At 32.5% G+C, this 27,465-nt stretch overlaps 2 long non-coding RNA genes across 2 annotated transcripts; one reads left to right on the plus strand and one right to left on the minus strand.

The window, feature by feature from the left end:
* The first annotated feature begins 425 nt into the window (after positions 1-425).
* On the plus strand, positions 426-6,380 carry LOC126743625 (uncharacterized). Its single transcript, XR_007662933.1, has 4 exons — positions 426-645; positions 771-851; positions 4,467-4,513; positions 6,310-6,380. It is a non-coding gene; the product is annotated as an uncharacterized LOC126743625 (long non-coding RNA).
* Positions 6,381-21,321: 14,941 nt separating this feature from the next.
* On the minus strand, positions 21,322-21,749 carry LOC126743626 (uncharacterized). Its single transcript, XR_007662934.1, has 2 exons — positions 21,636-21,749; positions 21,322-21,579 (listed from the first exon to the last, which is right to left on the minus strand). It is a non-coding gene; the product is annotated as an uncharacterized LOC126743626 (long non-coding RNA).
* Between the last annotated feature and the right edge of the window lie 5,716 nt (positions 21,750-27,465).

Here is a 27,465-nt window from a genome sequence, read left to right on the forward strand (position 1 = left end):
TTTTTTTCTTCAATAAAACCTCCACAATTTAATTGTTAAGTTATTATCATTTTGGGTAGTTCATTGGAATTTCGGTAGTGAGAAATATTGGCGAGCGTATTTATTGGACGCTTGGTCAGGTCAATGAAACTATCCACTAAAAGAATAATAATCAATATAAATAAATCTTCTATATTTACAACTATATAAAATAAACTTATATTCCAATATATCGACCAAACAAATATAGATATTGCATCGAAAATAATATCGAACCTGTTTTATTGATTTGACCGATTACATCCGTGCGTTGCGTTGTGCAGGTGTAGGTTCGCCTTTATATGCTCTGCGGAACGAATTCGTTCAGATGGTACCTCTAAATGGGCTGTATTTTGGTTTGGTTTATCAACTTGGTTGTCAGCTGTCATTTCGAAATGACTGTCACTTATCGCTGTCACTCGATCTCTACGTCTTGTTGAGAGCGTGTCGTGAGTGAATTTTCCTGAGGAAAAATCCCGAAATATCGGATTTAAAAACATCCATCTCCTTTCATCCCTTATAATGTGTGCCTAAACGGGTCTGGTTCGCGATGTCCGAATAGATTTCCGGATTTTTGTAGGAGAGTAGGTTAGATGGGATGTTGAGTTTACATAACCTTCCTCACCGGTAAGTTTCCACATTTTCTAGAATTCTCACTTGGTTTCCGGTAATGTGGTCATTGGTAACTTAAAAATGATATTTTACAAACCCATTTCTATGGCCTTTTCCTTTAAAAGTGTGTTTTTGAATAGGCATTAGTTCAACAAACCTGAGGGGCTCCACCGTATCCCTCAACGTAAGCTGAGCACTTTATGGCCACCTAACATCAATGTGTGAGTAGAATATTGATAAATAACACTATAGTAGTCATAGATGTATAGTTGTCTAGAGACTCGAAAAAGCTTCTTTTCAGGCCATTAATTCCTAGGCTATTAGTCTATTAGTCTTACCAATAGTTGCTTGGATGGCTACTGAGTAAGCTGTATTTTACCCTTTCTTTTGCAGACAAAAATATTATGAAAAACAAATTATAGTAATGTTTCAATAAAGCATGAACTATACCCTCTTAAAGTTAACAACACATCAATAATTCGAGTAACTACAATAAAATAAGTACTATATTTTCGTATTTTCTACAGTTTAAAGTCTATGTAAACCACGCGCACGTATGCTGGGGGTAGTAATCATTGTTATAATTCACAACTTGAGTCATGCATAAAATTAATCTTTTTATCTTTAAATTCATCAGTAATTGGTAAAGATTGTATAAACGAGAACACAAAAGTGATAAATAAATAAATTGTGATATACCTTTTAATGACAAGACAGTTGTTTTATTGCTGTGGTAACTCGATCACCCCATCCGACCCACAAAAGACCATGAGGATGTTAAGAGGTTTTTTTTGGTAACAGTTTATGCATGATGGTGCACCTGCTTACTTCAGTCTCCAGATACAGCAACTTTTAAATCAACATTATGATAATCGATGGATACGGCGTGAACGAGTACAGTCGTGGCCACCTAGATCCTCAGATCTAAACAGTCTCGATTTTTCGCTAGCGACATCTTAAGACACTAGTTTACAGCACGTTGAAGAGGAGTTGAGAAACCGCATAACAGCTCGTTGTGACGTTATTAGAAATATTCTACACATATTTCAAAGGCTACGAAACTTACTGAGAAGAGCTGAAGCATGCATAATGGCAGGTGGTGGCCACTTTCAACAGCCAATCTAAACTATTTTCCCTTTTTGGATCTTCATCGAAGAACCATATCCCAAATAAAATCAAATTTCTTTTTCCTATTTTAACACTGGTTTTATATTCTGATCCATAGGTTCAAATTATTAAGTGTAACAGTTCCAACTGGCAATTACTATACTCAACACCACAATGCACATACCAGGTGTAATGGGATTTTTAGTCCCGGGGGTTCGTAGGTCAAAGAAACCACTAATGTCGGAAAATCTCAGTTTATTCACCTCAGTTTCGGGTGTACTTTTAACACCTTTTAATAATAAAATAGATAATATAAATTTTTACTTACTTAACTTTTAACGGAATCACGGAGTGAAAGGCGCCACACTTCTTTATTAAATGGTGACAAACGAAGTAATAATCATAAGAATACTCCGAGCAGAAATGTAGGGTTTAAAGAATGTCATAAATTTCCACAAATAAAGAAAATATTTAAGACGCCCTATATTCTAATAGAACAAACTATAGCAAAGGTAGAGGTCGTTCCGCTACACAGGTTACAATTTTTTAAGCACGCCAAATTCTCCCGTAATTTGATGTCACTGATGTTAGTGTTGCTAGACCATAAAGAGGTGTTAAATAAAACTTTTAAATATGCGTATTTTAAAGATGAGAATAGTCGTTAGAAAACTTAGGCTCCATACCACTCCAGGCGATCCCGGCTTAAATATCGGAAATTATGGAACAAACTATGCTCCAAGAGGCCTTTTTCTCCAATTTAGATTTCCTGCTTTGTATACTTCAGTCTGTTAATTCTAGATAAATATTAAATGTCATTCCTATGTATTAGACATAAGACAATTAGACATAACGCATAGTTTTTGATTGAAAAATAAATAAATAAAAAGCCAAAAATTTTATTACGAAAATGGCAAGTTTAAACAACGATTAAACAAATAAATTTATGTGTGGCCTCAGTATGGTAAATCTGGTGGAGCGATTTAATTATTAAAAGATGGTAGCGACTATAATTCATTGTGCTTCAAATAGGGGCCCCTCGTTAATAAAGACAATCAGCAGCCAAATAAAATAAATATTAATGACTGGGATGGGTTTCGGAAATCATTATTTAATCGTCTTTTGTGAATATTTATGAGGTCTCGTCAGAAACAATATTTTAAATCGCAAGCAAAAAGTAATAAAAAGGTATTTACCAGAAGAATATATTTAATTTTTACCAATATTTACGAGTTTGGCGCGCAAAACTTGAAACAATTGATGTTTATTACATCGACCTAAATATTTTAATAAAATTCACTTCGCAACAATTGCAACTAGTGATATTAAAATAAACAATGCCTGATGGCCTAGTTAAAAATGAACAATTTTATGTATATAATCGTTCTAAGAATTTATTGCTGCTGTAAGAAAACAATATTGGGTAAATAAGCTGTTTTACATAAATCAACTTTATGTGCGGACATTTTATTAAGAATACATTACCAATACCGCAATATACGATTGTATGATGATATTTCAAAGAAAGTCATTTTAGTTTTGATTCTTCTATAGCAACACATTTTACATCTATTGGTTTGTTTTCCACATCTTATAAATGTTAAAATTAGGGCTAAATAATTTTTTTAACTTTTTATATTTTTTTAGCGCCTTTATCAAATCTTTCTTAATGTACTATCCAATGAATATGTATATTCTGTTAATACTTATACATTTTACTAAAAGAGTACTAATACTTTCAAAAAGATTTAAAATCAGTCAACATTTTTTTTCATAACTCCAATTATATTATTAATAATTTAATATTCAAAAAAAAGAGTTTATTGTTTTTAGTTTATTGTTGTTATTTGTTTTATGTATTAATTTTTATTTTCAATAAAATACAGGTTAGATATAGTATACAGTTTCTTTTTAGTTTTTAAACATTTTAGTCTTATTTTAAATATAATATTTATATCAAATTATATTGTATAAAACAATATATTAAAAACTGATAAATTAGTTGTGTAAATATCATCTGATTAAAAAACATGAAATTTTTCTTAGAAAAACAATATTTAATTACACTTAGATTTTTTGTTAAAGAAAAAAAATTTTTCCTTTCTAGTAGAGATCTTATGGGAAGCAGCTGATAAAATTGATAAAATGCGCATCATACAGCATTGAAAAGTTAATCACAATATATGGCAAAGTTCCAAATAATAGGTTAATAATACTTACAAAAAAGAAAACATTAGACGATATATACATTTAAAAAGCATCATAGTAAGGTTAGAAAATTAAGTAAATTATCAGACTTTTTAAAATAAAATGCACAAAAGAATACATTTTTTTTTTCAGTATTGTTCGGATTTTATTCATTGGCTCTCTTAAAATTATATTTTTTTAACATACAGTTAGCATATATTTAGCCTTACAAATGAACAAAGCAATTTTTTTCTCTAAAATTTTATCCATACTTATTAAAATAGTAAAGCAAATTTATTACATGTTTGATATGTTTTTAATTTAATATAATAAAGGACGTTATCTAAATATGTAAAAAAAGTGAAAATGTCTCAACAAACCTTTTTTAGAATTTACTACGTTACAATCGATTTAAAATACGGCGTAAAAGGGGATTAAAATTTGAAAATAAATATGTTCTTTAAAGATGTCTTTTAAATTATTCTAAATTTTCGAATAAATTTTCAATCATATTAAGTTTTCTTAAATTTTAACTTTTTTTTCAGGTAAGATCCAAACCATGTTATGTGAAGTAAAATCAGTAAGTAAAAGGGTAAGTTATTACCTATATATTTATAAAGATCAGGGAATAAAATGCCAAAAAGAGCGTTTAAGAAATATTATATACCTCTTAAATTATATTTAACGTTTATTATTTATATTATTATCCTAGTATATAGAATTCAAATTTTAAAAATATGTATTTTATAAACTATACATTTACATATATATAAATTTTTAATTTAATATATAAGATGAATTTAAACCTGTATACAGATTAGAGCCAAATATTCTTCATTAGTACCATGCATCATAATTCTAATAGGTTATCTGTGATCTCTGATAAAGTTTATTAGCTATTTGGTTAAATATTGTTATTTAATATTGCAATTCCTGATAGTTATATCTAGTTTATAACTTAATTTTAATTTTGTAAATTTAATATCTATAAAATCAAACATGACTTATTAAAACATCCATAGTACAAAAATACATATCTATATTCCTATCTATATTCTAATAATTTACTAAAATAAGTAATATACAATAGTTAGTGTTTAGCAGTATAGTATAGGGTGACGTTTCCAAAATTAACAATAGCTATATTTAAGAAACCACAAAAAACAACTGAAAACAATTTCTATATTAAGAAGATGGAATCAAAATACTGTTATAGCTTACTTGTTTTTATTTACCCCCTGATCACCTTAATTTTATAACCTTAATTGGCTTCCTCTGTAATTTTTTTACTCTCGAAAAATTAGGTGACATCATGTCTCAATTGCTTGAATCGTGGTTCTCCATCCTTCTCTGTCTTGACCTGCAAGAGAAGCATAATTTCTTTTCATTTTTTTTTCATCCACCCAACACGTCGGAGATTTTCGCCTTGGTCGTTTACCATTGATTTTCCCCTCCACAATAAGTTTCTCTAGCCCATTCGTTCTTCTTGAAATGTGTCCAAAATACCATAGGTATGATTGGTTTATCCTGGTTTCTTAAGAATTGGCAGGTTAGTACGGTGTTCTGTATATGATTTTCGTAGCATTCTTCCGTAGGCCCATATTCCAAAAGCATATATTATTCTTCGAGAGACAAGTTTTAAAGTCCAGGTCAGGCATATGTGGCAATAGGAAATATCAAGGAGTTTAATACATTTAGTTTGTTTCCTTAAGATATTGCAGCCTTTTCATATTCGAGTTAGTTTTATTGTTGAGTTACATGCTATGGCTAGTTTACGTTTGATTTCTCCATCATAGCCGCCTTTATTTGTGATCAATAACATTGGCAGGGTTGTGGTCTTTTATCGTAATATTTGTCTTCTTTTTGTTTCACGTAAGACCATGCTCTCTGCAGATCCTATCCAATTTTCTTACGATTTTCGTGAGTTCTTCCTCCGAACGAGCTACTATTAAGGTATCACCTGGATATCTAGTTCGTTATTCTTTTTCCTCCTATGGTTATCACCAGGTGATTTGTTTTTCTTTAAAAGGCTTATGACTTTTTTATTTCGGCTTTTCAGATTTGGGGCTCTTTTTCTACCAAATCAATTTTTGGCCGACCATGATCATTAGCTTTAAGCGGAGAACACACACATCGCGATGGCGATAGCGATCCGATTTAGTAAACGTAAACAAATACATCAGCACATACATGCTGCGACCTGTTCGCGTTTGTGCAGCGACCGATCGCAGTGTCCAACGCGATACAAGAACATTCGCGATCAAACGCAATAGGTTACGTTAATCGCAGGTCGTACTGAGTTGAGGTTAGATAAAATGACTGACTTTACCGAATTATTGATTGAAAATGTAAAAACGTATCATCTTTTATTTGATTTATCCCATCCAGATTACAAAAATGTGCGTATAAAGAACAAACTATGGGACGAAATCGCAAAGAATATGGAATTAAAACACAGGTAACCATTTTATTTATTATATAATTAGTTAGTTATAAATAGTAAGCATTTTGTTTATTATATAATTAGTAATTATATAATTAGTAAGAGTAACAAATTTCTCACATATGTCAAAAGCCAAATTTACTGCTCTTCTTTCATCAACCGGCAAGCTGTTAAATAAAACTAGGGGTTTATTATTATTCTCTTGTAAGTATACAAATTATTGATCAACATTTTTAACTCGTAGAAGGTTATGCAATACGCAAGCTACTTTGACCAGTTTTTTAGCTATATCTACTTTAACTTCTAATGGCCTAAAAAATAGTCTCCATTTGTGTGCCAATATGTCAAATGCATTTTTGACAACCCAACGTGCTCTACACAAGCGATAATTAAATGTTTATTTTGGTCAAATCGGGATTGTCTGTATGGAAATGGTCTCATTAAATAAGTACTTAATGTAAAAGCTTCATCGCCTATTAAAACAGACAGAATTTCATCATGATCTTCATCTGATATAGATCTATTCGGTGGTACATTAAAAGTGCCATTTGCACATTTTCTACGCATAGCCGATATATTTCAAGTATACTTGAAATATACCTCCGTCACTGTTTTTACCATATCCACCTGTATCTATGGTAATAAATTTGTATTCAGGATCAACAATCGCCATTAGAACAATTGAAAACTTTTTCAAATAAGAAAAGTAATTTGATCCACTGTTTTGTGGACACTTAATAGTTATATGCTTCCCGTCTATACTACCCAAACAATTAGGAAATTGCCATAAATTTTTATAACCCAACATTGATTTTTCCCATATTTCTGCTGTAGGCTCTGGCATATAAATTGGTTGCAATCTCTTCCAAATTGATTCACAAACTTCTTCAACAATTGAAGCAACTGTTGAGAATCCCATCCGAAAACTATGACCAATTGTTTTATATGAATCGCCTGTCGCCAAAATTCTAAAATTAAAATATTTTAAAATAATGAATATAAAAAATAGCATGTTCTATTCAAAGGAAAAAAGTTTCTTTTGCTAAGAAATAAATGTCGCTAGTAGAAAACAAATGTAATTCTGTTGTATTTTCCTCCCAAAAATGGACATTGAGGTCCACAAAAGTGTCACATATTACCATCAACGATTTCGCAGTAATCATAAACTATTCACCGTTTTCTGCAACTTTTTTTTTCGTAGGTATTATTAAAACATATTTTTTTATTTAGGTAGCGATCTAAAAAAACGCTGGAAAAACCCAAGAGATTGTTACTCAAAATATCTCCGCATAGAAAAGACAAAAACTGGACAAGCTGCTAAATCTATCTGCCGCTACAAAACCTGGCCTTGGGCGCAACAGATGGAAGTTTTCAGACTTTTTTACAATTTGCTCAGACTGATACTAATGTAACTGACGAAACAGAAATTCATGAGTTTGCAAGCGAAGAATGCGAAGAACGTAGTGATACAAACGAAGATTTACAAAGTGAAAGTATACTAGGAAGTGAAGCTAATTATCGAAAAATATCAAAAAATTCATTTAAACGAAATCAAGAAAAAAAGAGAAAATCAATGGAAGACTCGACATCCAACCCACAAGCTTCATCTGTTGATAAAGTTATCAAATTCCTAGATGAGAGACACATTGCAAATCAGAAAACTAACATTACAGATGAAATTGATATACCTAACATTTCAAGGGTACGCAGCAAGTGTAAAAAAGTTGTCGACAGAAGGACAGATAATGATCAAATACAAAGTTGCCAAAATAATAATGGAACAAGAATTAAGTAAAATCCGGATGCAAAGACAAAATCAACAATAGTTCCTCTTTTAATTCCATGAAAGTATCAAACATGCCAAACCCCCCACAGCGTTCATATTTGACAGGTTTACTGCTCAGGAAGTCTCTGAAGAAAATGCTATAACAACCTGGTATGAGGAATTCTGTACGAACAATATTGCCTAATTAATTATTAAGTATTTTTTATTACTATGTAATCTAGCTGTTGTAAAACACTCAATTAAAAATAAGAATAAAATATAAATGCTCATTCAATTACCTTAATGTAACTGCTAGCCGTTCTGTTGGTCCAATAGGTTCCCTAAATGTAGTTTGATCTTTAGTAATATATTTTCTAATAAAATCTAGTATTTCATCAAAACAATTAAAATTCATTCTGAAATGCGTATAGAACCGATTTTCATCCTTACGGAGTTCAGGATATAGGTTATGAAATTCTCCTTCTTCGTTCCGCTTTTTATTTATATCATGTACCCAAATATCCCTTCTCTTTCTTCTATAATTTAAATTATAATATTTAGCGTGTGACGTCTATTTTAAACGGCTATAAAATATGCACCACTTCCAAAAAAAAATAAATAAAAGATAAGGTTATGTATTTACTTTCTTGTTTTATTAGTACAATTTTCTTCCTCTAATAATATAGCAAGAATAAGTGCCTTTTCCTCTAAACTACACATTTTTCACTTTTGATATAAGCTGGATCGCAATCGTAATATATCTGTTCACTTACACCAGCGATCACGATTTGCATCGCTATCGTAGTCGCGATCGCATATGTGTGTTCTCCGCTTTATCAGTAGAAAAAAGTTGTTCGCAGTATTGCCTCCATACTTCTGCTATGTTGTTGGCATCCATAATTGTCTCTCCATTGTCAATTTTTAATATTTGTATTTTGAATTCATTCATTCACTTGTGGCATAAAAACTGGACAGATATTCGGTCGTATCTTCTAATTCTTGGCATGCTCTTGTGATATGTTACTGCGGATCTTATGAATTTCTTTATCAAGATCTTTCCTATTCTCCATGGTAATAGTTTTAGCCAGGATTAGTTTCCTCCGGGCATTTATTAGACCGATTTCTTTAATTGATTTTGGATTCATGGTTTTCGTCACACCAGCCATGATCCATGTTGTGATCCCTTCCCACTTTCATTCAAGCATATTCAATATCGCACCAGGTCGAGCGCAAGTGTTTATGACTGATGTTCACCGACGCGTTCTTATTAGTGTATAGTCTGTCTGGTTTTTATATAGGCCTGAAGGTGATGTCCATGTTCATAGAAGCCAAGGATGATGTTTGAATATTTTGTTTAAGATGGTCGTACTTCAACCCTCTATTAGCCTGGCACATATTTTTCTACAATAATTCTTATGTAGTTATCGTTCTTGGTATTTCCTATTTTGGCATTGAAATCGCTAGTTACAATTAGGATGTTCTTTTGTGGTATGCTCGAAATAACTCAAAGTTTTTCATATTTAGCTTTCACTTCGATGTCCGAGAGATCCGTTGTTGCATATAGACTGACATATAGACTGACAACTGACCATAGTTCCACGGTAATGTTAACTCTAGCCTAATAAAAGAGTACTATGGCTCTAGTAACGCCTAAGTGCATTGGTGCTTGCACCTCCCTCTGCAATTACAGATTACAGAACCCTTTTAAAATTAAAAAAAACGGATAAATTTACGTAATTCACCAACAGACACGCTTTGTATTGCTGAGAAAGTATTTCTGGCCACCAAAATCACATTTCACTCTTATTGGTAGAACCTCAACTGAAACTATGTTCAACTTAAGTCCGCTAGGTGGCGTCTAAGAGAAACGCCAGACTAGGAAATCTTGCTTTTTAAATACCCCTTGTATTTGCAGTAAAACAGAAAAAAAAAATAACATTCTTGCATTATCCAGACAATAAAAAACCATGTCACTTAGTATATTCAAAGCTTCCGATGAAAAACCAATTCGTTACAACATGAGATTCAACATAATTGGTTAATTTATAAGAAAATTTTGATCTAAGTATTTTGCCTCTATGTTTTAAATAATTGTATAATTTCGACTTTCTTCATGTATTATTCAATTATTTGTACTTGCTCTCTCTTTTTGTAAAATTGAAAAATATAAACCTTGCTTTAATTTGATTTGCTCTATTTTTTCATGCATTTCTTTAAATAACCAGGTGTTTAGATAACCAAATAGTTTCTAGTATTTATTTTTCATTGTTTCTAGGAGCAAGCAAAATGTTTTTTAAATGCTTTATCCCAATAAGAGTAGTGGTAAAAAGATGTCAAAAGCTTTCGACATGATAAATCATGACCTGTTGCTCAGTAAGCTTAGCTCGGTTGGCTCGAGCGAAGCATGACTATCACTGATAGAAAACTATCTAGCTAAAAGAAAGCAAGTAGTTAGTATTACGTTAGAAGGCAAATGTTATTACTCAGGGGTTAATTTTGGGGCCACTTCTCTTTGTTCAATATGTAAATGGGCTATCTGGGGATCTGTCTAGGGGTCATGTGTGCCAATATGCTGACGAATGCAAATGCAAAATATGCAAAATACAGATATGCTTATTATACAGAATGCCTGAAAATAAGTCGGCTCTATTGCTATCTTTTTTATTCCCGAAGACACAAATAGGGTTAAATTAGCAAAGTTGGCGCGTTTTTTCTTTGACTACTATAGTCAGAACAGAAAAATATTTGAATTTAATATTCTTTCAAGTTATTTAAAAGATACCTCAATTTTTTAAATACGACTATATAATGTGACCACATGACAATTAATAGACCTTTTCCTTTTCTTCCTAAAAAAAAAGTTCATATGTACTTTTGACCTGAGGCTAAAAAATAATCGAGTTATAGACTATAGGGATATACTATGCAACGGGCGGAGCAATAAAACAAATTTTTGAAACATCTTATCCCCGGGTGTCGAATAGTTGCCTTTTAAGGTTATAATTTAATTTTTTAAAAAATTTTCATTGTGCGATGACGTCTTCAGGTTCCTTGCTGAATGCAAAAATTTAGAAAACTTTGAAAAATCCAATTTTGTGGCAATCTAGGTTTCTCAAATTTTACTTCAAGTATTAGGAGGATTGTCTTTGAATAATGTGCGGCGTACAAAATATTTAGTAATTAGCAAAAAAATAACATAAAATATAAAAAGCAGTATTAAAACCAAGGCAGTTTTAAAGACTTTAGAAAGAAAAGAGCTTAAAAAAAAGATTTGAGAAGAAAATTGAAAAAAGTAAAGACTCGAACTTAGACTGTATTAGGATTCAAAATGAAAGTGAAGAAACAGAGGACGACTACTGCAACCCGATCTATAATACAGAATCTGCCGATTGTGCTAAGTCTTAAGAGTCACAAGCATCAACGTCTTCAAGAATGCCTTACAAAAAAGGATTAGTTTTATCTAATGTGGCTGAGGTATGTGACAGGGGTGGACTCTCAGATCAAAATGCGTCTCTCCTGGTAAATGCTGTACTTAAAGATTTCAATTTAGTAAGTGACGAGGACCCATCCCTAATAATCGATAGAAGTAAAATTAGAAGAGAAAGAAAAAGACTTAGGGATAATTTAGCTAAAATGGAGAGGGACCAGCTAAAAGAAATTTCCGGAATTTACTTCGACGGTAAAAAGGATAAGACTCTGATCTTCGTATCACAATAAGCAAATAATCGAGGAACATGTAGTTCTTGTTGCAGAGCCAGGTTCAATTTACTTAGGTCATGTGACGCCTACTTCCGGGAGTGCCAGTAGTATCAAGACAACTCTTTTTAATTTTCTTCAAAATCATTTGGGTGAAAATTTTAACAACATTTCGGTTGTAGGATGTGATGGCACAGTTGTAAATATAGGGTTTAAGAATGGTGTTATAAAACAGTTAGAAGTATGCTTAGGAAAACCAGTTCATTGGCTTATATGTCTGTTGCACTGTAATGAACTTTCCCTTCGTCACTTAGTTCTAGAAATAGATGGTAAGACCAGTGACCCTAGAGGATTTACTGGTCCCATAGGAAAGCAGCTAGGTAATTGTGAAAAAAATTTGGTTGTGCCATTTCGGATTATTAAACTTGACTTCAAATTGCCTCAAATAAATTTTACCGATTTAAGTCAGACCAAAAGTACTTATATAAAATGGTTTTAGCAATAGGAGAAGGTAATATTTCCTCTCAGCGCTAAACAACCAGGAAAGATGTCCTATGCACGATGGTTGACAACAGCTAACAGAATATTAAGACTGTATGTTACAGTAGAACAACCATCGACTGAAATAAATATATTAGCCGAGTTTATTGTTAAGGTATATGCTACAACCTGGTTCATGATAAAGCACAAACCTGCTGGTAAGTATGGACTCAAACATTTATTCCATTTAATTCAAGCTTCTCGATATTTAGCGACAAAATTTAAAAACATTGTAAATAAAGTTACCCAAAGAAACGCATTTTTTGCCCATTCAGAAAACATTTTAATTGCAATGCTGGGACATGACAGAAAGCACATTACAGAGCTGGCCTTGCGCCGAATTTTAAAATGTCGTAGTTCTAAAACTAATCACCAGCTTCGTGATTTTAGTGCCAAAACTAAACTTTGATGCTACTGATTATACAGAGCTTATTGATTAGCAATCAGATGAAGTTACGGAGCCTCCATTGACAAAAGGCATGTCAGAAATAAATCTTAGAGAAATGGTTGCTAATGATCCCGATACCATAGAAATTCTAAATTTTCCATGCCACACTCAGGCAGTCGAACCACATATTAAGATGGTGACTGAAGCGTTTACATCAGTATGTGGAAATACGGCTAGAGATGGCTTTATTCGAGCAAAAATTGCTTCTAGAAAAGCTATACCCCAGTTGGAGACAAAAAAAGATTTTTCTTAGTAATTTTTTAGACTAATGGGAGGATGGGAGAGGGAGGGAAGGGGTGGAATCCGCTTTGCAGCCACCTCCTCGTAGATTTTGGGTTGTTTTTTTTTAAAAAAATATATTAATTAATAAAATTATTATTTTTATTTAAAAAAAAAAACAAGCAAAGAGCTGCAACAAAAATTGATTTTTTTTAGATTTTTCGCGATTTAAAAATAAAAAAAGGAACCCGAAGGTCCAAATGTTTGTTGACAAAAATTCACCAATTTACTTAACTAACTAAAAGGCAATTATTCCGAACCCAGGCTAAATAAAAAAAGGATTTTTTTTTACCTATAACCATTGCTCCGCATATCAATAATCCGTTTCATACAAATCTAAAGAAAATAATGTAGTGTACAGGGTGGCTAAATAAGAATGCGAGGTACTGTATCTGCGAAACTATTCATCGTAGAAGCTTTCGATAAAAAAAATTATTACTAAAATGGCCAAGAGAATGACCTGGAAAATATTTTCAAATTTCTAAAATGGCCGCTAGGGGGCGCAACTGCAATCTTGAATCTAGAAAACTGATGTTTCTGTAAATTTTGCTGAATTAACCTAACAAAAAAATAGCTGATTATTAAAGTAGAGACTAATCCGAATCTTTTTTATTTGAATAGTTTTGCTGTATCTCTAAAAATAAAGTGGTGGGCGCCACTAGAGGGCTTTTTTCGGCTTTCTGACACAAATGACTAATTTTCTCAAAAAACTTAAATGCGTTGATATGATTTTTTTTTCATAGAAAAATAGCTAAATGATGTCTAAATAATCTTACGAAAACCGCAACTCGATATCTTGTTCCTAAACTAAAATATAGGCCAAAGAATATTTTATACCCTTAAATTTTTTTTTTTTTAATTATTTTGGAATTTTTTAAAATTCACTACTTTTGAAAACAAAATTTACCATTTTTGAAAATATTACCTAATATCACTAAAAGGTAAGTATTAATAATGCTTATATCAAAAATCAGACCTATTTTATGTTATATATTCACTATGGTTATAATACGAAAAAAATAATTATTAGAAAGCAGGCCATGGAATGCAACAAAACAAATGTCTACTCAAATTATAAACATTCCTCAAATTGTCAATAGTAAGTTGTTAAAAGTTTTACGTTACTTGAGCATTTTTTGTTTTTGCAAAATGCGTTTTACGAACGATGAAGCTGTTGATATGCTTGCGGTTTATTCTGAATGTCTTCAAAATGCTGCAGTAGCAAAAAGAGTTTATGCTGCTCGATATCCAAATCGAAGTCCTTGCGATATTAGATTTTTGTCCCCGATTAGTGGCGAACTTACGAGCCAATGGTAGTTTTCGGCCTAGGTTTCAACGGCCAAGAATTAGAAGAAATGTGGACAATATTAACAGCGTACTGGGATATATTGAAGGAAATCCTCATGTTAGCTTTTATTTTTATTTAAAATTCTTTGGACCGATGAAGCCACATTTAATAGTGACGGTAGAGTCAACCTGCATAACATGCATTATTGGTCTGCAGAAAATCCGCATTGGTTGCGTGAAGTTCAGCACCAAGGGCGCTGGAGTTTAAATGTGTAGTGTGGTATACTTGGAGGCAACATTATTGGACCATATTTTTTTGAGCAATCTCTAAATGGCAATGTTTTTTTCGACTTTTTGGTAAATCAATTACCGTTGTTGCTAGAAGATGTGCCACTGGAAGTCCGGCAAAATTTGTTTTTGCAGTTGGATGGTTGTCCAGCACATTTTGCTAGGAATGTGCGAGAGCATATTAATAACATTTTTCAACAGCGGTGGATTGGAAGAGGAAGCCTGTTTCTATGGCCTCCGCGATCTCCAGACTTAACCTGTCTTCATTTCTATTTATGGGGGCGGTTAAAGGACAATGTATTTCAGACTCAGCCTACGACTAGAGAAGATATGAAAAACCGCATTCGTAATGCAATACATACCATACCGAGAGCCGAAATTGAAGCTGCAGTTCTATCTACCCATGAAAGGCTTCAGCAATGCATAGAGCGTGATGGTCAGCATTTCGAGGATTTACGGGGGCATTAAAACCCTTTCTTTTTAAAATCGGTCCTTTATAGGGCCACAACTTACATTATAAAAGAAATTCGAAATCAATTATTTTGTAGTTTTTATAAATATTAAGGGATTTCCATATAAAATTTTCTTTGGCCTAAATTTTAGGTTAGGATGAAGATATTAAGATGCGGTTTTCGCAAGCATATTTAGGCGTCATTAAGCTATTTTTTTGTATAAAAAAATGTATACCATTGCATTTAACTTTTTGGAGAAAATTAGTCATTTGTGTCAGAAAGCCGAAAAAAGCCCTCTAGCGGCGAGATGTAAAACTAAAAAAACATAAAATATAATAATATTTGTAGCTTAATAATAGCTCTTTTCAACTAGCCCAAGTTTGATAAATAAATTAATAAATAAATAAATATTTTTATTGCAAGCTTCTACGATGAATAGTTTCCCAGATACAGTACCTCGCATTCTTATTTGGCCACCCTGTACATACAGTAGTAGTCAGTATAGTCAGTATATATTATATATTATACAGTAGTAGTCAGTATAATAGTAGTAGACACCCAGTCGTAATGGTAAGTATTTTGTACTACGGCAAAATATGACTTTAATTGACCCCTTATCCAACTTAACCCTTAAAATTTAATATAATTTTACTCTTCTTATGAACCTAACCTACTTATAGGTTACTTACATCTGGCCATCTGAGCAACAATTTTCGAAATTTATGCATTTTTATTTATCCTATATAACCCTGTGACAACTTTACATTATATTGAAATCAATATTTGCCAAGACTATTAAAACGAGTGTACTTATCTAACTATGCTAACTGCACCATACCAATGTAAGTACCATCTTATCCGCTGCCACAATGGGCGGAACCGTCCTAAAATTTCTAAGTAATTGTATGCCTTTATTTAAAGTACCGATTGCATATAATATACCCATCCCAGTCGGTTCTCATCGAAGTAAAATAGAAATCATCTCTTGATATGGACCTTTTCGAATTATTAGGGTCAAAAGTTAACGAAGATATTTCTCGAAGACCACAGGCTATCATCGTTTTATATTGTTATTGTGTATGTATCGAATGTTTCAAAGGTAAAGGCTAATGATCTGATGAAGCCAAAACTAATTTTTAAATTAGTAGGTTGTAGAGAAAAGAACAGATACGTATTAAAAGTGTTTTTTTCAATATTTAAATGTTTTGACATTAAAGAGTTTACGGAGAAAATCTTTCTTAATATCTACTTCATTGATTCGCCACTACGCTTAGTGGAACTATTATCATGACAACTTTTTTACTGCATAACCGTAGTCAGAAGCTGATAGTTTTTCTTGCTGGAATCTGTAATCTCAATGCCTACAAGTGGGCCTTTATACTGCTTTTAGGTAATATCTTGTGCCTAAGATGCATGGATACTCTGGCATTTCCATTTTTATACTATACTAAATAGGTCGTTGCGAAGAGACGTTTTTAAATTGATGTTAGATCATACAGTAATCAATAACTGTATCAAGCTCCCTCTTCTAAATATTTTTTAGTTTGGTAATCTATATAGAAATATTTAAATCTAAATAGAAGTATTTCCGAAGAAGAAAATATACTAAAGAACATAGTAAGATTACTTATACTTGGATCAATAGCTAGTGGCGATGTCCTTTATCTGTAATTTCTAATATCTTCAAGGTAAAATCTCAGGAAAGTTTATTTTCCTTAAAGAAAAATTTGCCATAAACATAATCTAATTTTGAAAAAATCAACTATATAAAATTATCATATTATTATTTATTTATTAAAAGTGAACTGAAACGAATATAAAATAATTTCTTCCAAAATACTGCATGTCATAATCAGCATTAAATAGCAATTAACCGAACCAAATCCGACCACAAGGGAAAAAGAAAAAAAACAAGAGACACCAACCAAACCAAAATAGTTGCACCTGTTTTTAAAGCGCCAAGTCAGAAGTGAGCGTGCAGCAATCTGTAAATGGTAGAAAGATTTACGAAAAAAAAAATTATGAATAATAATTGGAACCAGTGTATATATCGGGCTTAAAAATACTACCATCTGCCTTTGCGGATCACCTTAGCAGGAAAAGGGGACTGCTGTCTGACTGACTGAACAAAATTTTAACGTTTTGGGTTGTTTGAGTATCACCTGCTACTTTTTATTTACATGATACAAGTTTGATTAGTAGGGAGGTTTAGCATTTAATTTAATTTAATTTCGTTGTAAGTATTGTTGCTAACCACATTGTCAGTTTTTCGAAAATATGTTACCGTTACTAACATCTCCTAATTTGTGTACAGTTGAGAACATGTAAAAGTTCTATACTTTATTGATGACCAAATGTAAAAAAAATATTAGCTTGCTTAAAAGCTAACTAAAAAAACTTGAAAATTACCTAGTTTAAAGTTGAAAAATAAGTTCTGTCAATACATCTTAAAGTTCTAGTGCCTCAGACAAGGTTAAATACATTTTTACCTTGTTATATATAGTTCTATAAGATGTATTGACAGAACCCCTTAATTTGTTATCCCTGATGATGGGCATGTTATATATGCGAAACATGTCGTATTAATAGTTTTTAAATAAATTTAGTGGATGATGATTTGATAGTTTTAAGTTTTTTGTACATAGGTCGTGCCACTTTATTGAAAGCTTGTTTATTTATATGTTAGGTGTTTTGTGTATGTTATGGTAAGTTTTTGTCGAATTTCCTCTCTTCAGGTTACATCATCTTAATTATTATAGGTCTGATAATGCTCTAGTCAGGCGAAACATGTAACCGTCGTCGTTTTATTAAAAATGTTTCAAAGATGCAGTAGATTTTGTGTTTTGTGTTTTTCCCTTTTATAAAAACGTATGACCAGCATCTTTAGGAAAATGGATGAATTTTTCAAGTTAGTGGAGGATGACCGAAATACATTTAGTTACTTATTTACTCAGTTTAAGTTGAGATGATAATAAATTAGACATACTGAGGGAACGTAACGATACATGTCCTCCAACTCTTTCTTTTTATCATTTTTTAATTGGAAGGCCCCAGCATACGCGTTAGCAAAAGAAGCTACTTTAATAGAAAGAAGTTTTCCCGAACGTCCTTTTGCTTTTTTTTTAACAATAGATAACGTCTAATTCTTCATGGTTGGAGAATATTGTACGATTTCTTTCTCTTCAGCGTTGTAGTATTGATTAGATCGTTAGAAGTAATTTGAAAACAAATACTATCCCTTATTTTAAACGAACCCTTATTACGTGAATTTTCAATTATGCCTATAATTTTGAAATCCTCATTTTTTATACAAAATACCTTAAATGTTTCGTTTCGACTTGAAATTAGCAATGACGCTAACCCAGTCCATGTGGCTGTTTTCTTATTCCTTTCTATCTTAATAATACCCTAAAATCTTACGAATGGAGATATCTTGTCACGCCAGGTTTGGAACTGATTCTTTATCACAGGATATTTGGAAGATTGCAATGGATTTCTCTGAGATGTTGGTTCAATGGGATGTGCGGAGATTCAGCTATCTTTTGGTGTATGTACTTTTGGAATTCATTTAAATAAATACAATAATTACCCAATTTCTAGTGGCACCGTGGTCTTCCTGAAAATTGTTGGAGCCTGTGACCGTCATTTCCGGTAGGGTTTTGATGCTGGATTTCTGATGCCTACGGAGTTTGTCTTACGTCCTCTTGTTTGTGTTGACTCGGGCATGACGTCTTTCACCTGCATGTTGTATTTTCGCCGGCGATGCTTGGCAACGCGCTTGAGCTGAAGCTTTTGTCACTACTCGTCACTCTTGTGGCAGATGTAAATAAATGGGTTGTTTTTTTTCTATACTTTTGTTTTGACGAGGAAGAGGGATAACACTAGATTATTAGTAGTTTCGCCGTCTCTATAAATAGGGAGTTTCGATTCGGCCATCTTAGTTCAGTCGAGTTAGTGGTGTCAGAAAGTGCTTAAGTAGCGTGCGGTAATTTTTGGTCAATCAAGTCAGGTTGGTTGTTGCTGTTAAGAAGAATCTAACCGGCGCTGCCACTAGTGATATTTCCCATTTGATTTAATGTTTGATATGGTTGAGGGGAAGTCCATGTTCATTTGAGGATTTAAAGCCAGCCTTAACATCGGCTAACTGGACACAGATTCTTTGAAAGAGGGCTACCAACTCCATCGGCAGCTATCGGGGGAAGAATTGCTGTTACTTTAGAGGTTTTGCTATTGCTGGAATTACTTGGCCATACAGAGTGATCTGTCTGGAGCTAGATTTGTTGTACTATAGGAAGAAAAACCTTCCGTGGAGGGTTTTTTTCTCTATTTAAAACTTTAACTTTGGGGTTTACTACCGTTAATGGTCCTGTCCCTGCCTTGTGGGTCAGCTCATCGACTTATTGTGAGTACTGAGGCTGTACAACTTCAAGAATCAATCCGGTGATCAGTATTTGGGGAGTTCTGCTTCGCTGTGGCTATATCATTCAACGCGGCTACCTCGTGTTGGTTTGAAGCGTACTTATAAAGGGGTCATTCAGGGTGGCTTGACCCTACTGGCGAGGCTGGTGACACGGATTTACTGGTATCATAATATTCTTTACTTTTTTTTATTGCTAATTTCTTTTAATTTATATTTCATATTATATATTCCATATTACACTTCATTACACTTTATTACTAAAATATACATATATTACTCGGACTTACTGGTATCGAACATTCTTTACTTTTTCTATTATTGCTAATTTCTTTTGATTTAGATTTCATAATTTATATTCCATATTACATTTCATTACACTTTATTACAAAAATATACATATATTACTTATGATATGTCATGCGTAAATGTGACATTGGGAGCTTATGACGTATGCACTCATAGTGAATTACGCTTTAATTGACTAAATTTATATATTATATAGTCTTAAACATTGTTATTTGTATCAACATTTGTAAGCTCACCTGAACCTCACCTCTGTATTTAATTCTAGCACTTTTATCAACAATTTCTCTTGTTTTTTTTTAGTTAACATTGTAGCAGTATTCTCTGTTTAGAATACTATTATTACTTTGAACTTTTACCTTTATCCAACTGTTAACTAAGGTTAAAATATACAGTATAGGTTAGTAATGTAGTACAGTAGAGGTTTCTGTAATCCTATCACCTGCATGCAGAGTGTGGCTATCAACTAGATTTGTATAGAACAACTAAGGACTTCAACAGTTTTTTTTATGTAGTTTTAATTTAATTTTTTTCTTTCTTTTTTTTTAAAGACATCAAGGTTTACTGACCAGCTGAATAGTATTTTGCAACTTGGAAGTTGATTGTTCGTGGTTAAGGTTGGGTCTCAGGGAAATAAGAGAATAATATCGACATCTTTCTGTTGGCATTATGGTGTTTAATTACGTGGCGTCCTCTCTCTAACTATTAGTAACCCACCCTATCCGACTGTAGCTGAGAGCCACCATAATCTTGCCATTCTTTCTTTATTGTCTTCCTGGCACATAAGGGTCAGTAACCTAGTGTTTTTTTTATTGTATTTAATTTTTAAAGTAAAAGAGGGAATTAACGCCCGTAATAGGTTAGTAATAGGTTGGATTTATTCATTTTTTTTAACCTTATAAAATAATCTGTCACAATACTCACACTCGTCAGAGATCGAAAGGCTAAACCTGATACTGACCTTTGCATTGTATACTTCTCGATAGAAACTTATTTCGCATTTAATTTTAGGATACTTTCTACAGAAAAACTGTCATTTTTTTAAACACTGAGACTTGAATCTAAACATAGTTTCTAGACAACGTTTCGGGAATAGTTTTCTTGTATCGGGAAGGAGGTAATATGGTTTTTACCGAGGTTCTTTGCTTTATCCAGAATTTTGTTTGTCCTATTATCACGAGTACCTCGCCTGTCTTCCAACGGTCTCTGAAATTTGGGTTTATCTTGCAAAACTTGGAATATGAATGGGGGTAATACGGAAAATATCACATAAGGCTTTTTGCCACACTTGCACAGTTTTTCTTCTTAGAGGTATAAAGTATTTTAGAGTACATTTACAGTATTCTGTCTACATCCTCAATTTTAAAACGTATGGTCTGGTTTATTTAGAATTTCATATTTAAAATCATAAAACTAAATCAGAGTGGTTTAAAAATGTCAGGTAATTTCTTGCAGTATATATATTCATTAAACTCTTGATAATATTATAATTGTTTTCATTGGTAACTGTTTATTAGTAATTAGAAACAGACCAAAAATGCTATATCTTGCTCCGGTGATTTTTCTTGCATATAATTTTGTGTGCCTTCTCCTTCGTTTTCTTTACTTCTTTAGGTCTGGTTATTGTTGTTGATTCATTTTCTTATCTTGCTCTTTAAACATTTCCTGTCTGTGAGATCCATTGAAAGGTCATCTTTAATATTGTAGATATTTGTTGATCTTTCGAATCCTTAAGAACTATTTAAAAATATGATAGTTTTAGAATTGGGAAAATCACCATAGATAAAACTTACCAGGCTGTGCTCGTTTGTTTCCATCCAAGTAAAGCGAATTTCTTCTCGTTTTCCGAAGAAAAACCGTGGTTTTCCACAAAAGGATTTGTTATGTAAAATAAACAGCTATCGTAATTGTTTATTTTTGGATTGACGGTAGACATGACAGTTGGCTGATGGGTTTTGATCTAAGGCCGATTGTGGACGTCGTCGTTAAGCCGTTTTTTATTTTTTTGTCATGAGTTCATCCCATCTAATGTTTGTTGTCATTTGTCTTTTATTTACCTGAGCATTCCATGTGAGTTTTTGGCAGTCAAAAAGATTTTAGAACATTTTCAGTTCAGTTAGAAGTTGTAATTATAACTGCATGTGTCTTTAAAATTTTTGGAAATCTAACCCCTCTAGAGGGTATAAGAATGGTTCAATTACATTTGAAATTTCGGTATAGTTGTACTCTTGTTTGGAACCATAATTTCACTCGGAAGGGGAATTTATAACAATCCTCCAAGCTTTTATTTAAGATCAATTCCACTTCGTGACATATCTTAGTGGCAAGTTTTTGGTAACCCTCATTGGTTTGCGGGATAAGACCCAAGATTACTGCTTGATGCTATTTTAATCGAGACTATTTATTTATTTATTTATTTATTTATTAACGGAATCCATTTACAAAAGTATTACATAGCATACCCATACAAACATATATATTCAGAAACATTATATACAAAACTATCTATAAATCAGTGTAAGGTGTAGATGAGTTAATTAATTAATTAAAGCCCCTATAAAATAATATTCTTTAACTGCCCCTTAAAAGATGTTATCCTAGAGTCAAAAAAGTTTATCTGTCCTGACAGACCATTAGCACTTCGAGCCATTCGTGTAATTGGCTCATTAATGCCATAATTGGTATGGTGGAATGGGACTGAAAATATTTCTGATTGTCTATTCAATCTGGAAGGCACCCTAAGTTTAAAAAGAGACAATAACTCGGGACAATCTATAGTAGCATTTAAAACCTTATGCATAAAACATAAGTCGAGTAATGTTCTTCGTGACTCCAATGTGGGTAAGTTCAGGTTATCCCTGACCCACTGATAGTAATACTCCTGTCTCCTGTAACCACATCTAAAAGCCGCCACCCTTAAAAATTTATTTTGAGTTTTTTCAATCTGCTCAATGTAGCAGTTATATGACGGGGACCACACAATTGAGCCATACTCCAAGATGGGCCTAACAAGAGAGCAATAAAGTAATCTAAAAGTAAACAAAGACAAATCAGTTGTAGACCGTTGGATAAAACCCAGCATTTTCATTGCCCTACCAGTCACCTGATTGATGTGACTTTTAAAAGACAACCTGGAGTCAATAAATATTCCTAAGTCAGAAACCTCTGTTTTGACACCAATTGCTACATTATTTATTTTATAAAGAAAAGCAATAGGGTTTCTTTGCTTAGAAAAAGTAATCTTATGGCACTTATTGATATTAAGGGACATTCTATTCAAGTGGCACCAATCAAAGAATAAATTTAGGTCTTTTTGCAGGAGTACAGCATCAGAAAGGGATGTGATAAGCCTAAATAGCTTCACATCATCAGCAAACATTAGCACACGACAATTTTCAAGTTTCCAAACTAAATCAATCAAAAAGAGGCAAAACAAAACAGGGCCCGAGTGAGAGCCCTGTGGCACCCCAGATGGTACCAAAATTTCAGAGGAACATGTACCTCCAAGATTAACAATCTGGGTTCTACCTCTGATGAATCCCGAGATCCACTGAAGAAGAGGCCCCACAATACCTAAAGCCCTAAGCTTCTGCAAGAGTACCCCATGGTTAACTCGATCAAAAGCCTTGGAAAAATCTGTATATATTGAGTCAACCTGAAGTCCCTTCTCCAAGCAGCGGTAGAGGTAGTTGACATACAGCACCAAATTAGCATCAGTAGATCTGCCTTTTATAAATCCAAATTGCTCAGGATTAAATAAAGATTTAAAACTCCAGGCAATCCTATGACTGACCAGGCAGTCAAGCAGCTTTGGCAACTCAGATTGGTTACACACAGCCCGATAATTGGAAATTTCATTTCTACTACCAGATTTAAAAATGGGTTTTAGAAAACTTCTCTTCCAGAGAGTGGGATGAGAACCAGTACCTAGAGATTTGTTAAAAATGAACAGTACTGGTTTCGTAAGAACACAAGCACATTTCTTTAGGAAGAATGCCGGAATCCCATCTGGTCCAGAGCAGAGCTTATTCTTAGAGGAAGTAATAACCTCATAAACATCCTGTGTTGACAGAGTTAAAGTGCTCAGACAAATTGATTTATCAAAATCAAAAGATGGTATGTCATTGACTTGCTCATCCGAATAGACGGATGAAAAGTATTCTGCAAACATATCCGCAGTATCTGAGATATTCATACTAATCCTGTTATTGTATGTCATTCTGGAGGAAAGACTAAAACCAGTTCTTTTATTTTGAATATATGACCAGAAGTACCTTGGATTGCCAGCGAGATTCATTTCCACCTTATTAATGTATTGTTGATAGCACAACTCTCTTAAGTACTCACATTGTTGTCTCAACAATACAAATTCACCGTAATCCTGCTGTTGACCACTAATTTTAAACTTTTTGTGAATTTGTTTCTTTCTTATGATCAAACTGCGAAGCTCTGAAGAAAACCAAGATGGAAAAGAAGAACTTTTGTACCTCTTTAGAGGAATAAACCTTTTCATTGAGGAGTAGATCACATCATAGAAAATTGAAACTATGACATCAATAGATGTCTCTCCCAAAAACAATTGATTCCAGTCTATCCCAGCAAGACAATCGTTAATTGCTATGTAATCTCCCTTACCAAAATCATAAAAATATTCCTCATATCTCATATCATCAGAATTTTCTGCACAACAAAGGTCGAAACTAATTGCTGTATGCTGTAAGCTATTCTCAAAAATTTTGTCTATTGCACGTTCAACACTAATTAAATCTGAGCTACTAAATACGAGATCCAAGGCAACCCCGTTGGTATTTAGAACCCCATTTACCTGGAAAAAGTTATAGAAGCTAAAGCAGTTGGCTAGAGAAAGCACAGACTCTCTGTCACTCTCCAGACAACCACCAACCACCAAACCAAGATCATCATTCTCCCATCTAGCATGTGGTAAATTGTAGTCACCTGCCAAGACAAACAAACTACTTGAATATCTACTATATACATATTCAACGGATTCACAATGGCTTAAATAGGCTTGAAGTGGAGATGGAGATGGTATATAAATGCAACCAACAACAAAGCTTTGATTGTCTATTGTAAAAGTCAAATAGATCTGATAAATATCCACATCAACAAGCGGGATACCAATTCTATGTGTACATAAACTCTTTTTAGCCGCAATCAACACACCACCTCCACGAGCCTTGGTAGTATTCGTACCCATTTGACGATAATATCTATATAAATCATAGTTTGATACACCAATTTCAGCATCTGAATATTCAGATGTTAACCAAGTCTCTGCAATCATAACAATATCATAGCAGCAGCAACTAAGTGCCTGCTGAAAATCTTTTATTTTAGTTCTCATACCACCTGTATTAGCATAATACACGCAAACACCTGAACCAGAAGGGCCATCCCGCACTAAACTATGGTCTGATTCATTTGATTTTGATGAAAATATTTCTTTTAAGGTTTCAGTTTTGAGCTTTAGTTTTCAGTCTTTAATTTCATTCTTATCTTCGGTTTACCCTTTGGGTGACGCTTTTGTCTTTGGAGATATATACATGATGTAATAGATACCTTGACTGGTGTATTTAACTGATTTTGACATACTACCCCTGTAGTGACTCGAACACACTAAAAGAGGAACCGATACTGTTGGCTTCCTAATTATAACCCTATAGCAGATTAACACCAGCTATGTCCCTAGTTTTCAGTCAATATAATAGTGTTTATTTTCATTACTTATCTTTAATATCTTTTGTTTACATTTATTAAATTAAACCCCCTTAGTTTATGTCACACTTCTGCTTTATTAAGCTAGCTGCTAAATGTAATTTAATTTATTGGATCTACTTGTGAAGCAACTATGATCATACTTTAGATTTATTTTGTACATCAGAACCGTGAAATCAATTTGTTTAGTTAATAATTTTGAATTGTAAACTTCAATTGGCTTATTTTGTCCATGAATGAGAAAATAAAACTTGCATTAGATATACGAGGGATGGGTAAGTAAATGAATTTAGATTGAATTGGGATTACGTAACATTAGCACCCAAACCCTAACAATCTCCTAGAAATCTTATTTGGTCATTGGATCTGAGCCTATAATATATTCTGAAGAGCTCTAGTTTTTCAGCCCTCTCTAGTTCATCAGATTTAAACTGATATTTACGAATTCTCTTTTCCAAAAGAAAAATATATAATCAAAATATATAAACACACGTTGTTTCACTGTAAACCCCAAAATATCCAGAATTTAAATAGACATTTTAATGCTAAATACTTAATTTCTAATCTCTTAAAACCGTTTTTTGTTTTTGAGTTCCTGTGTAACAGCAATATTTATTTTTTCTCTTTATTTAGGCGCTTTTTATCTGCTGGAGACAACAAAACACTATTTACACTAGCTTTATTTTGGCGCATACAACGTTGTTTGCATGACCCATTCATTTGTTAGTAAGGGTATACACGGAAATTTATTATTGCTTATTTAAATACTAGATTTCACATAAAAATCTAATTAAAATATTAAAGACATAAAAACAATATACAAAGTAAGAAAAGAGTATGAACATATGTCAAAAAGTTTACCAACCTATAATAAAAAATCCAAGACATTTTGGTGATAAGTTCATCTTAGATAATTAAAAAAATACTTAAAAAACAATGTCTGTCGCATCTCCCTATTATCGAAGTATCAACCAGACGTCTGATAATGTAAGAAATTAAATAATTATTTTTAAGAAATAAAATTTCACAGCTATAACAATAAGTGTGATGTTTCCTGATTACAAAGCCTAAAAACTTAATATCTGATTTCACTTTAAATTTTATTCTTTTTAAGATGAATGATAACACTGGAATTTTATATTTTCAACTTATAATAGTTCAAACGGTACAGAGGATTATACATGTTTAAGTAGATGAAATGCTTTTCGATGGAAGCTTTTTCAAATCCTCTTATTATGTACTGAAGAATTTGATGTTAAATAAACTAACACTAATTGGTTTATGGTAAATTAAAGGAAGATGGTGCAATCTGGTGTGTTTATTTATCGGCTTAAGAAATTATTTTTTATACTCAAAGTAAGAGTCACCTCATTTAGTATTTTAATTAATAGAAAGTTATAACATATAATGTAATAAATAAATGTTATAAAAATCTGAAAAAAAAATTCTTGTCTAAATTATTTTTAAAATCTAAAAAGGCAATTTTTAAAAATGAAAATAGTTGTTTCAGAGTTATACCGAGCCGCTCAAAAGATAATAAATAGCCTTTTTTGTTCTTCAAGCAAAAACAATTCAATTTGGTACGCAATTCCACTTTTTTGACGTATTAAGTTGTTTTATGTTACATCTGGTTTAACGAAAAATTACATAGTTTTGTGCGTGCGTAAAATGCGTACATTTTTACATATTTCTATTGAAGTGTCCAAGAAATGAATATCTAATATCTTGAAATAGAATTCCATGAAGTTAATAATAAGAAATTCAAAAATCAAATATGTAACAAAGAAAAAATACAAATTGTTTTTAACTAAATTACAATGGTAATATCCTAGCAAATAAGTGTGCATCTCGATTTTAATAGAATCGATACACAAGGCCACTTGTGTA

This window comes from Anthonomus grandis, chromosome 13 (genome assembly GCF_022605725.1).
Source record: "Anthonomus grandis grandis chromosome 13, icAntGran1.3, whole genome shotgun sequence".
Lineage (NCBI taxonomy): Eukaryota > Metazoa > Arthropoda > Insecta > Coleoptera > Curculionidae > Anthonomus > Anthonomus grandis.